This window comes from Polistes fuscatus, unplaced genomic scaffold, assembly GCF_010416935.1.
Source record: "Polistes fuscatus isolate 324 unplaced genomic scaffold, CU_Pfus_HIC Scaffold15, whole genome shotgun sequence".
In the NCBI taxonomy this organism is placed as follows: Eukaryota; Metazoa; Arthropoda; class Insecta; order Hymenoptera; family Vespidae; genus Polistes; species Polistes fuscatus.
In genome coordinates, this window is record NW_025113053.1 from 3,966,881 (window position 1) to 3,980,577 (window position 13,697).

The following is a 13,697-nucleotide window of genomic DNA, read 5'->3' on the forward strand; positions in this document are numbered from 1 at the left end:
GTTTCGAAAAAGGGAAAATTTTTGCGCGAGATACTGGCCCTCCATCGAGCTTAATCGTGAGGTGAAATATAAAAGGGGTGAGAATTATCGGGGGAAAAGAATACTAGGGCGTTACGAAGTGTCGTAGTCGTCGTAGTCGTACCAACTTCGAAAAAATAGGTCAAGTCGTCGTCTTGCTCCGTTCCTGAAATGTTGCTGGATATTAGTAGTAGTAGTAGTTGTAGTAGTAATAGTAGTAGTAGTAGTAGTAGTGTAACAACGGAGCCAAGGTTCTAACGACCTGCCCGTATTTTAAGGCGAGACAATTATCGCGAAAAACTTTTGCTCGTTCTATCCTACTCTTTCTTCTTCTATTATTTTCTTTCTCTCAGCTTCTTTTTCTATATGTTTTTTTTTCCCTTTCTATTTTTATTCTCTCTATCTTCCTTTCTCGTACAGCGATGTTAGAACCTTTACCTTTCGAAATCTTTGTCAACGTGCTATAGCCTCAGCTTTTTTTCTTAGGTAAGTCGTACACACACACACACACACACACACTACGGATCACCCTCTTTCCCACTTTTTTACTTCTTTCCTTCTTTCTTTTGTTATCTTTCTCTCTTTCTTTCTCTTTCAATTTCTCGTCTCTATGGGGATTATTAAGCTTTCTCCTCATCCTTCTTCTCAACTCTCGGTGTCGCCTGAAATCTTCTGCTTGCTCCTCCCCCTACCTCCCTACTCCTCCTCCTTCTCCCTCCTCCCGCCCATTCTCTGTACTTTCGACAAATCTAATAACAAGTCGTTTACTATCTAAATGGATTCCGTAGTCGTCCGTTCTACCGTGCACTTTCGCCTTGAGGAATGTACACGTAGGCAAAGCGCGTACTGTCGGCTGTCCGGTAAAGTGCCTTTCCTTGTACCGGAATTCGTCAACGCCAACGAGAAGAGTAAGATTTCAATCGCGCCTTACCGATAGCTTCGAGAAGCGGCTTTATCAATTTACGAATTTCTCGCGAATGATCTCTCCAGGATTATTGCTAAAGCTCTTGCAAACTATGATTCCTAACTTTTCTTTAACTAAAGTTACATTAATGTATTATGACAGATTATAAAAATAATAATATTCAATGATATTTTTAAACGAAACGTATAAAAAATACGACGAAATAATAAAAATACATTAACAATACACAATTATTATAAGAATATATATTTATTTTATATTTATTCGAAAAATATATTTATTTTTAATTAACGATGTAATAATAAACTGTGAAAAAATGAATTATTAAAATACTGTATTAACGATATTATCGATCTTTATTCAAAAATACTAATATCGAGTTTGAATTTATTAGAAAAATAAAGTTAGAAGGCTCAAGATTAACCGTGAAATTTGTATAGATAGGTTTAATGTCCGATCGGTTAAAAAGAGAATAATAATGGATGTGAGCCACGTGTGATCGACGAAGAAACGACGAAAATAGTTTCTTAAAAGCATCCCCGATATGATACCGTTGACGTTCAAACGCGCGCCGCCATATACGCGTAACTAAGAGGCCAGATATAAAAAACTAATTTCCGCATTTCTTGTCGTTTTATTGGAACGTTATAACATTATGGCTCTCAAGAGTATATATCTCCGAGAAAATTACACAGCTCCTTTCAGTTTTCCTTCTCATCTTTCTCCTTTCTATCTCCTTCCTTTCTCTTTATTCTCTTACTGATTTTCAAATTTAATTTAAATTAAAAATAAAATAAGATCGTTCTCATCTATTTGTAAACTTTTGTTGTTTTTTTTTTTTTTTTTTTTTTTTCAAGACGTTCGTCTGCAAATAACGTACCTATATATATAAAACCAAACTATGTGCAAGTCATTGTTAATCTAGAAGTAATTTAACGATAATTAAATACGATTAATAATACGACAGAAAATTCAAATAAATAAAACAGAAATAAAAAAAAAAGTTCGATTCCATCGTGGTCGTTTCTCAATGTTAATTTTTGTTCTTTTTCTCTTATTTTTTTTTTTTCTCGTACATTTATCCGGGAGGCAAAGTAGAAACAAAAAATGTTTAGGAAAGAATTACGAAGGAATCGATCCACTTGGAGAGTTAACTTTGAAATCGAGAAAGGATGACCGTTTCGCACTCGTTACAAATCCTCGACATCGTGATGACCGTAATGAAGGTTTGTCGTACGACTGTGTGCGGCTTATACGTGTCTATTATAAATAATGACGCACTTATATCTTCGAGGTCTGTGTGTTCTGTGTGCTCTTTCCGCCTGGAGCCCCTCTAACGATGGTCCGCGGCTAACGTGTGTGTGCCATACTGTCTGCTTACGCGAAATTTATTATCAGCTGTAAATTACAAATTTATTACCCCACGCCGTCCGATACATTTGAAATGGCTCTTAACGATGAATAATATCGGCACGATGTTGTCTTTAGTTACCGTTGATTCATCGAATTATATTTTATCATTATGCTCTACTTCAAAAACGTTTTGTTATATTTGTTAGACCACGTTAGTAAGCATCTAGAATCGATCCTACACTTCTTTGTTTGTTATTATTATATTTACCTACGCATCTACCTACGTATGGAATAAATAATAATCCGAAATGTACGTTGATATAGGAGATAGACCTGTAAAATTAAAAAAAAAGACAGAAAAAATACTCAAACAATTGTTAACTACTTTAAACAACTTCGATATAATACTTTCATCGATTTTTTTCATACGTCCCGCGTTGTAATCATTTCTTTTCTTTTCTAATAGATCTAATAAGCTCGATAACGGTATTTTTGAAAAAAGATCGATATCTCGCATAGAATATTTTCATAATTTATATGTTCGTGCGATGCGTTATCGCGTACAACAAAAAAACGTATAAACATGACACTTGAAGTTTCTCCGAATGGATGAACGATAACACACGAGTAATAGTAAAAAGTGAAATGTTTATTAAACACGAATTAATGGAGTTCATTAAATATCGATTGATTGTCGCCATTAAATGATAAGAAACATTGGAATATGTGTAGTAAGTAGTTTAGCGCAAACCGTAAAAATGTTTTTCTCTTTTCTCTGGAAAGGGGGAAACGAAAGCGATTTTTTTCGCGACTTCCGGCTTTTATCGCGATCACACCGATAAGCGTTTATTCGTGTAGTAGTTGGTTTGTTCGCGCGTGTCTCCGCGAGTGCGTCGCTCCGGATGAATTATGCTCGTAAAGCGTGCCGATTCTACAAGCCCCGCCTGTTCTCGTGTTTTCGTATTTACCCTCCCTCACCATTCCTATTCCCTTCCCCTTTGTGCATTTGCTGCCCGTGTTCGCTGATCGAAAGTACGTGAACAACAACAACAACAACAGCAGCAACAACAACAACAACAACAAAAAGTTTGGAAAGGGCAAATGTGAAAACTCTCACCTTTTCGTTTTTTACTTTTCTTTTCTTTAAAATACATAAAGAAATGAATAATGTAGAGGGATGGTATTATGGTCCCTGCTGGTAATTTGAACCCCTCAACGCAAAAAAAGAATTTAAAGGGCAAAACTCTCACCTTTTCGTTTTTTACTTTGCTTTTCTTTAAAATACATAAAGAAATGAATAATGTAGAGGGGTGGTATTATGGTCCCTGCTGGTAATTTGAACCCCTCGTTATTTTCGTCATTTAAAAAAGATATTTAGCCGGTCCTGGTGTTATCTGTTGCATCTACTAGCTGTATATTATAGAGATACATTTTTATACTTGATGGAGTATTATTATAGTCTCTGATAATAAAATTGGTTAATATAAACTGCGAAACAAAAGTTTTTTTGCATCTTACCGAAATAGAATTTCTTATAAGTTATAATAGTTAAAGTGTTGTACGTTGAGATATGTTTGATAAAAGGGTGCACGTTGTATTGGCTCTTTTAAATGGAAGATAATATGAGTCTCATAAAAAATTGTTTAAAAAATAGTGTATTAATAAAGATACAAAATTCATGCGAAACTGAATATTATTTTTATATTAAATTCTTTTATTCGATATAAATGTAGAGCACAATAATTTCAATAGTCTATCATTATCTTTGTAATAACCGTAAGCTTCATAATAGAATTTTTAAAGGGGGGTAATAGCATTTTTCTATTATTTAAAATACTATAATGAGAGCTTTGATCCCCGGGTAGAATACATTTCTTTTCATTTTTGTTCTTCTCTCCTTACCTCTTTCTTTATTCAATTCTTTTCCTCTTGTAACATACAAATGCCATACCATGATAAATTAAGGAATGATAAAGAAGTCTTTTAAATATTGGCAAGCGCATTCCGTAATTATCATCGTCGAACTTGGTAATATTGTAAGAACTATAATATATACATAGGTATATAACAATTTTTTTCAATTCTTTCTTTATTTAATAATTTCGCTTTATTTTACTGGGTCGAATTATATTACTAAATTTTTTCCCATTCGAATTAACGGATTGGGAAAATAATTCTTTCATATTTTATTGCAAAAATCAAACAAATTGTTTGTTCATATTTTGTATCCAATTTTCCTCGAATGGTTTAAAATTGTTTTGTCGTTGATGTTTAATTCTTTACCGACCGTTATGATTACTTGCGTTTCAATTTCGCTTAATTTTTTCCATGATTTCATCGAATTGTTTAATGATTAATCAACCAGAACGAGATGCACCTTTGATATCAACATTTCTAAATTAAAAATGTTTGAACTCGCTTTGTACCGTACTATATTATGCCCATGAAAATCAGAAATATTTTAAACAGTTTGAGTCGTATTCTTCTCTTTCCTTATAATCAAATTTTAAAATGCATCAAATTTTCTCATTATATTTACTCGTTACCAAAAAGCAATACTTTTAGATCGAATTAACGAATATCGTAATGTTTTATTTTGATTACTTTATGATACGAATTATGCGATTTTAATATTGTAAGAACTATAATATATACATAGATATATAACAATTTTCTTCAATTCTTTCTTTATTTGATAATTTCGCTTTATTTTACTGGGTCGAATTATATTACTAAATTTTTTCCTATTCGAATTAACGGATTGGGAAAATAATTCTTTCATATTTTATTGCAAAAATCAAACAAATTTTTTGTTCATATTTTGTATCCAATTTTCCTCGAATGGTTTAAAATTGTTTTGTCGTTGATGTTTAATTCTTTACCGACCGTTATGATTACTTGCGTTTCAATTTCGCTTAATTTTTTCCATGATTTCATCGAATTGTTCAATGATTAATCAACCAGAACGAGATGCACCTTTGATATCAACATTTCTAAATTAAAAATGTTTGAATTCGCTTTGTACCGTACTATATTATGCCCATGAAAATCAGAAATATTTTAAACAGTTTGAGTCGTATTCTTCTCTTTCTTTATAATCAAATTTTAAAATGCATCAAATTTCCTCATTATATTTACTCGTTACCAAAGCGCAATACTTTTAGATCGAATTAACGAATATCGTAATGTTTCATTTTGATTACTTTATGATACGAATTATGCGATTTTAAAATGAATTATCGGTAAGAGATAGGAAGGAACTTTTATCCGAACCCAATAATACATAAATCATACATCTTGATACTTTCTTCATCGCGATAATATTCGATATTATAATTATTTTCAAATAACAACTAAACTAATTGCAATTAAATGAATAAAATATTGTAATGAAACAAATGAACACTCAGGTAAAGTATAAATTCGTGATATTTTCTGAGTCATCACGTGTAGAGAAAAAGATCTATTACACTCTTTATCCCATTTCATTTCGACTTACACAGTACCGTGCACACGACTTTTGCGTTTCATTCCTCGTGGTACGCGTGCGTCCGCGACTCATAAATAATCTCGAAACATGAATATCACAAAGACCCTCTCTCCCTCTTCCCTTTTCTCTCTTTCCTTTAGCTCTTTTTCTCTACAGTGTCCTTACCCTTAAAACCCAGGGTGTACGAACGTATACGCGCCTTTTATTCCTTTCCCGTGTTCGTCGGAAAGGGAAGAAGAAAAACCGTGCGTCGTTTCGGTAGTAATTAAGACCAGATTCTCCCCTCCTTGCTTTCCCGTTCCTTTGTCCCATTCTTTCTCGCTTTTATCGCGCTTTTCTCTTCTACATTCTTTTTTTTTTTTTTTTCTCTACTTTCTTCAGTTTCGTTCGTCCTGTTCCTCCGCTTCGCATAAATTAATAAACACTCGTATGCATTTCTATGGACGATTGAGTTTTAAGGTAAATAAACCCCTCTCGAAAGAATTCAAACTTAACCGTTTGATCTCGAAATTTGTTTCTTTCCTTTTATCCTTTTCTTCTTTTTTCTTTTTTTTTTTGTTGCTGTTGTTGTTGTTGTTGTCAACATAAAGAACAACGACGATGCAGTTAATTCTTTACCCTTTTTAAAGTGATCTTTCTAACGAACGAATTTAATTCGAATGAATTCGTTCGATAGTTTTGCTTTTATTTTCTGTTTTTCCGAAACATCGACTTTTCTAATGTTTCGCATTAAATATTTTTACATTTGATTTTATCAGTACACGGACTCGTGGTTTAAAAAATACATTTCATTTTTAGTAAAATACCGTACATTTATCTTTCTCCCTTTTTTTCTCTCTTTTTTCCCTTTATCCTCGTCTCTATCTTTATTTATATCTTTTTCTCTTTCTCTCACACACACACACACACACATACACACATACACTATCTATCTTTCTCTATTTCTTTTTCTCTCTGTCTCAGTTTACATTTTTCTTTTCGGTCGCGATGTTCGCTCAGATTTTCTCTCATGTCCGGGAAAAATGGGTCACTCTTGGATGGAATTCGCACGAGCTACGCTGGCCGTCGTATTCGGTGACAACTCGAGGCAATCACCAGGAATCCAGCGCGTCTCAACGGACGTGCTTCGCGTTTGCAAACCCCACGCCCTTTTTCTTCTTCCACGTTACTATTTTCATTTTGTTTTTCTTTTCTTTTCTTTTCTTTTTCGCGTTTTTCTTCCCCCACCCCACCCCTATCTTTCCTCTTCATTCTACCGCCATTTCCAAGAATTAAAAACGGTAATTAAAAATGATCGGAAAATGAAAACGGGGTACTTCGGATAAGAAATGTTTAAAAATCACTTTAAACGCGTCGATGAATTTAAAGAAAAAATAAAAAGGATTCATTTTGTTAATCAAACACTAATCGATTTTATATTAGAATGTATGCGCGTATTACTTAATGCTATTGCATAAATAGAAGCATAGGGGGAAAAAAAAGTAACACTTTGTAATTAACATATCATTATCTTTTATCACGTATTCGAAAGGATATTAAAGGTTTTCTCGTTGGGGAAATGCACGCGTTATAACGCGAACGTTGTTCGTAACCGAGTCAGCATAATTGGAGCGAAATTGAGCAGTATAACGTTCGTTGTTATCTATTCGAAAGAAAGGAGTACGAAAAAGATAGAAAAAGAGATAGAGAAAGAGAGATAACTCGTCCGGTTTTCGTTTCAACATTAACACCGAATGAAATCCCTCTTTTCATCTTCACCTTATCGTAAATTTTCTTCCTTTCTGAAGCGAAGACTTTTCGTCGATTTAACATCGCACTACTGACTTCCTGAAAGTATCTTGATCGTAAAACGATTAACGATCGAACACCTCGGATCGAGAGATGTAGGGAGAACCAATAAGATCGTTTCCCATCGAGATAAAAGTTAGATTGCAATAGCTACAAAAGCAATGACCACCATGAAGGGTATGAAAAGAAATGGTAAGAAAAAATTTGTTAAAGAAGGGTAGAAAAGAAAATTTGTAAAAGCTACGAGGAGAAGAAAAAAAAAGGAAGAGATAGAAATCGACGTAGAGAAAATTAACGAGAGTTCTGGAGAAATGCAAATATCTCGTGAGTCAAGGCAATGAAGCGAACGGCAAAACTCCACCTCGATCGTGTTGCACCGTTGGAACTTGGGTGGTACTCTCTAGAATTCACCACGAAAATAATTGCAGAATCCTCTCCCTGGTGCTTCAGTGTTCGAGGAACGGGAGAACGATGGCGGAAGGTGTAAAAAGGAAAGGGTAAGATAGAGACTGAAAAAAAAGAGAGAAAGAGAGGGAGAGGTTTTGAGGTCCGAATGTCCTAGATATTTCATACCATAACATAACTCTACAATTATCTCGGGTAAGCGAATATTTTCATCGTGTTTGTAAAATTATCTAATTTTCCTTCCCTTCTTTCTTACTCTTTCTTATTTTGTTCTATTTATTTGCGAATGCTTGTAACACGAACGATATCAGTCATCTTGCCAATCCTCAGTGAGCTATAAATCTTGTTCTCCCTTGCTCTTCCTCTCTTCCTATTTTTATTTTTTTGTTCGTTTATTTTTCCGTGATATTACATACATTTCCTTGATTCTAAAACTACCATGTAGAAAATATCGAAAAACATTATTTTTTATTAATACCACTTTACACGGTTTATCCTCTATTTATGTATTATGTAAAGACGAGATAAGTTTTGTAAAACGAAGGTAAAGAAAGAGCGAGGGAAAAAAATCTTTCGTACTCGTTACGGAAAAAGCGTGTTCAACTTGGCCAGTTTGCATATCCGTAACTTTTAGCCTCCGTGTTAACCTTCTGACCCGAAAACCAAAACTGCACTCTCTCGCGTTACCTAGGTATACTCATTCCTTTTTTACATCGAAAAAGCTCGAATTTACGATGCGGATACCATTAGAGACGCGAATCCACGATTTTTACGCTCCTGGATATTCTACGATGTCTTTTTAACGACCGCATTCGTGGTATGTTCGTTGAAATATTCTCTTTAACTCGAATATTGAACTAAAACGAAAGCCAACGTCGTTTAATTGATTCCATCAAATGTTTCAAATCTTTACCTATTACATATCTTACTATAAATAAAACGATAAAAGAAACTTTTTATTCATTGTTTATTCCCAGGATTATTTTATAATCTAACGTCAAACGTTGAAATCAAAATCCGCATAACTGTTTAATATCTTTCATTAATTTGTTCGAACAAATATTGATACGATTAAAATAAGATGATGAGTAAGGATTCTATATGTTGGTCAACATAAACTAAACTCGTCTGAATTTTCCCAGAATCCAACTTATATGATATATTAATATGATCGTAGTTTCTGTTGCTGCGGTTAACCGCATCTTTGTATTTCCTTTGAGCAACGTAATCTCGTAGAAATGGCCACGTGTACGATAGCAAATACCAAAAATTGTTTTATCCTCTTAATAAGCCGCGCACAAGAGTACGGTTGGATAACGTAATCGCGGGGTAGGGATATTTTTATTTTACACGTTCCTTTTTCCTCGTGAATTTTATGCAGTGCACGAAAGTAATATTTACGGAGGCCCAACGCCACCCGTAATAATCTTAAATTCCCTGTGCATGCGTTTATTAAATAAATTTCCTCTAATTACCTTGTCTCGCCCGGTTTATTCGTTGCACGTGAACGAAAAAATTACGATTATACGTATATACGAACGAGGTTTCGCGTCGGCCGAGAAAGTAAGATAGCGGAGGAGGACGTCCAAAAGGAGACGGAAAAAGGAGAAGGTTGAACCTTCTCGTTTCCTAGAATAAGGCTGGCCAACTAAAAAAATACAACGACGAACGCCCGCAGTATACACGTTGATCTACTTCATGAAATATCTAGACAACATTGTTGATCTTTCACAGTATTCTTGTACTCGTTCGATCATCCTTGGGAAACAACATGTGCTGCACGAACTTTCTTGAAAGAGATGCGTCGTACCTTCACGGATAGTTTTCTATAAATTGATATATATATATATATATATATAAGTATATATATAAACAAGTACTAAAATATATTCTTTTAATTAATTTTAATTATTTTCATATTTTCATTAATAATACAAAAATATATTATTCTTATACTTTTAATTATTATTATTATACCATATTCATATGGTTATAACACTTGAATAGTTAAACATATATATATATACTTACACTTTAAAAGGAACATTTGATCAAATTGGTCCTATCTTTTGAACACCCAAGGAATGTTCTTGATGGTTCAGATGTGGGAGGTCGAGGGAAAAATCTCTGAAAAGATTATGTTCCATCCTCTCTCGGATTAAAAGATCGCGAGAACGAAAAGAGAGGGTTAAGAAAGATAGGAGAACGTTCGTATTAGGAGGTGAAACAAATTGCGGGCCTCTCGCAATCTTCAAGGACGATCTATCGTTTTGGGCCCAGGTTGGATAGGCAAGAGTCACGTTCCTCCGGGAGCATAGCTCGAGCTCGTGCAACCGAGAAGGAAGGAAGAACAGCCGGACGTCGAATGGCGGCAGGTAACTTCGTCTGCGCTCATAGTCGTCGTCTGCTTCCTTTTTCACTCTGTTGCCACGTTCCTAACGGTGATTATTAATTACCGGACGCGAAACTCCATGATGCGCCTGCACGAAGCTGAGCCGATCTCTAAGGACGCGAATTATCGATCGCAAACTATCTTTAACGTGTACAAACTCCGTCATTCCAGTTCCTTTTAAACTATTCCAAAATTGTTACTTGAAATTCTCTTCTAAATAATATTCTATTATAATATTTTAACAAAATATTTTCTTTTTTTTCATCAAAACCCGCTTGTTGTTCTTATCTTACGAACGATATAAAGATATATGTTTCCCAACTGCTACTTCATAAACGACGATTAATAGCGGAAACCATAGAGAATAACAATTACCTATTATCTTCCTTAGCAGCGTAAAACTACGATCTTATTTTTCGTGTCGATTAAAACGTAACGCAAAATTGAACCGACCAGTATCGTAGAGTCCACCCACCCCCCGTTTCTTTCTCTCTCTCTCTCTCTCTATCCGAGAATTATTACCCGCCGCTATAATTTCACGGCAGTTCCGAATCAATCTTTCATAACGCACATTTTTTACTGGCTATATTGTCTTATTTCCAGGCGTGGCTACGAGATCCAAGAGAAAAGAATGAAGAAAGAGGCACGTACGGAAGAGGAGAGTCTTTCCTCTCTTTCTCTCCTACTATCTTCTTTTTCTTTCATTCGCACTTTCCTTCTCTCCCCGAAACAACGAGCCATGCGCTTACACAGCTGACCCCTAAAATTCGATTTTACCCGTAGTATAACGCCAGGTATTCTCTTTCTCTTTCTTTCTCTTTCATTCTTAACTGCTCTCTTCCTCTCTTTCGGTTCGGTTCGGTTCTCGAAGGGAAAAGGACGCCGTAAACGATACGAGTTGGCACTTAGGCTTTATCGCCGGAACTTAGGCTCTCATTGCTATCAAGCGCGAGTAACGCACGCCTCTCTATCCCCCTCTTCCCCTGGCACCCCTTCACCTCTCCCTCCCCTCCCGTCCGTGTACACCAACCCCTTTCTTTTGCCTATACGAAATGTGTCGGTTTTATGTTCATTTTTATGGTCGCTGATTACCAGGTACGCTAAATAACCATCGCGTCCGATCGTCCATGCTCTTTCGTAACCGGATCGAGAAGATCGGTGCACACAATGCACTTTCGATAACCGTCCGCGCACGCCATTGATCCTAATTGCGACGTTTACTACCTATTGGCCTGGCATTACTTCGAAATTTATTTATTTAGTTATGTTAATGAATTTCACCCTGACATCTGACATTTCGCGTCAGACGAGGACTGATTTAAAACACAAAACAAAAACAAAAAAAAAACAAAATGAGTGTAATTAAGTCTTCTTAACACGAGTTCATGAATTTTTTTTGGCCGATTAAGGATAAAATTAATAAAAAAAGTTTCCGTATGATTTTACTCGTTGCGGTGTGGGGGGAGGGAGGGAATGTCTTTATTATTTGAGAGAAAAGAAGAAATCCTCGATATTATATCGATGTCTTATTGTAGATAGGTATAACTTCGATATTATAATGTCTCATCTCGATTTCTTTCGGATTTCGAATCGTAAAGTCAACACGCGATAAGGACGCTGATACAAGCAGATTCGTAGTCCGTCGAGGCTCGAAGAATTCGCGAGGTCCTTTCGAAGAGCGTGATCGAGCAACCGTTTCCGATATTAAAAGATGGTACACTCGTGAGCCCTTAATATCTTGCTCGAGGGTAAAAATTTGCATCGAAAGCGAAAACCGGAGGAAACTGGAAGACGCGGTTAGCGGTGGTGAAGGGTAGACGGGGGCGAGTCAATAAATGGAGAAGAAGAAGAAGAAGAAGAAGAAGAAGAGGAAGAGGAAGAGGAGGGGAAGGGGCAGAAGTAAAAGCAATCGAACAAAATTCGACGAGTTGACGAAGCGATCGAGCTCTCGAATACTTTCGTCCTGCATAAAACATTCGCTACTTTAGAGTAACGTAATTCCGTATATATCTTAACCAGTTTTATCGTTCGCGTAAGCAAAATTCTCTTAAGAAGTCCATCGACGGTAAACACACAAGCTATAGTAATAAGTTTTTCCATAAAGAATAATATATTACATCTATAAAACTCGTCAAAGATGATATTTAAAAATTGATATTGGTACAATACAACGCGGTAGTTGTAAATTGATAATACGATAGATTATAGAAAATTATTGACATATGACGAGTCATAAGGACCGTTGGCTCTCCAATTAATTGATAGTCAATCCTTCTTGCAATTAAGCGCGTCTACTAAGACCGATCGACGATCGAGATATTAAAGATTCCGATCGTGCTTTGTAATTCACTCGCAATCAAGTTCAGAACGTTCTTGTAATTAATTATTATTGGATATAATTTCAAGCCTGAATTTTTACGATTAATTCATTAAAATATTATATATACTTCTTCTTCTTTTTCTTTTTTTTTCTTTTGGTTCTAGAACAAAAGTAACAATAAAACACGCGTAATTATAATTTAACTTTACGTAGTGTGGGTACCGTTTAAAAGAATTCGCGTCGTATAGGACACGAAATTTGAGTCGTGGGAACGGATAGGATTTATCGATCAAGAAGAGTTTCTCGTCGTCGATACCATTATAGAAGAACTCTTTAAAAAGAACGTCGTGGTACATAAAAGGTTTCTCTCAGGGTTGCATGGCATCTTCTTTCGAACGATAAACCCTGCAAAAGGAAGAAGGATCCTGCCGGTTAATCTTGGCCGAGGAGATCTTCCGTTTTCAAGGATAATTAAGGATCCTTGGAACGTCTGCGACCCTCTGATACGAGACAGAAGTCAATTAATAATCCTTTGTGAAGGAGTCAGTTTAGTCCGCCACGTATAGTGACTATATAATATCTTTAGCCCGAGCATTGGTTCGAGGCCGCTATTCAAGATCGTCCCTGGGACAATGGCTTCTTAATCCAAAATTTTTTTCAATTATCCCAGAGAATCGTAGCCCCCCGAACGCCTTCCACCTAAAAGCACCTTCCAAGCTAATTAAACTTATTTCAAAATTCGCCGCAATTCCTCCCGCAAACATTCGCCATTGTTAGGCCCCGCCCATCCGACACATTTTCTACCGAGCACCTTTTCATCACGAAATATTTCGATCGTTCGCAAACTAATTATCATCTTCCTTCTCTCAGCCTTTCGTTATTACTTATATTTCAAGAAAGAAGATACACCTCTCGCGTGAGTTCTTAGATATATATATATATATATGTATTCGTATCCATTCGGGAAAGATATTAATACCGTTTGTATAAAACTGACGACGATTCC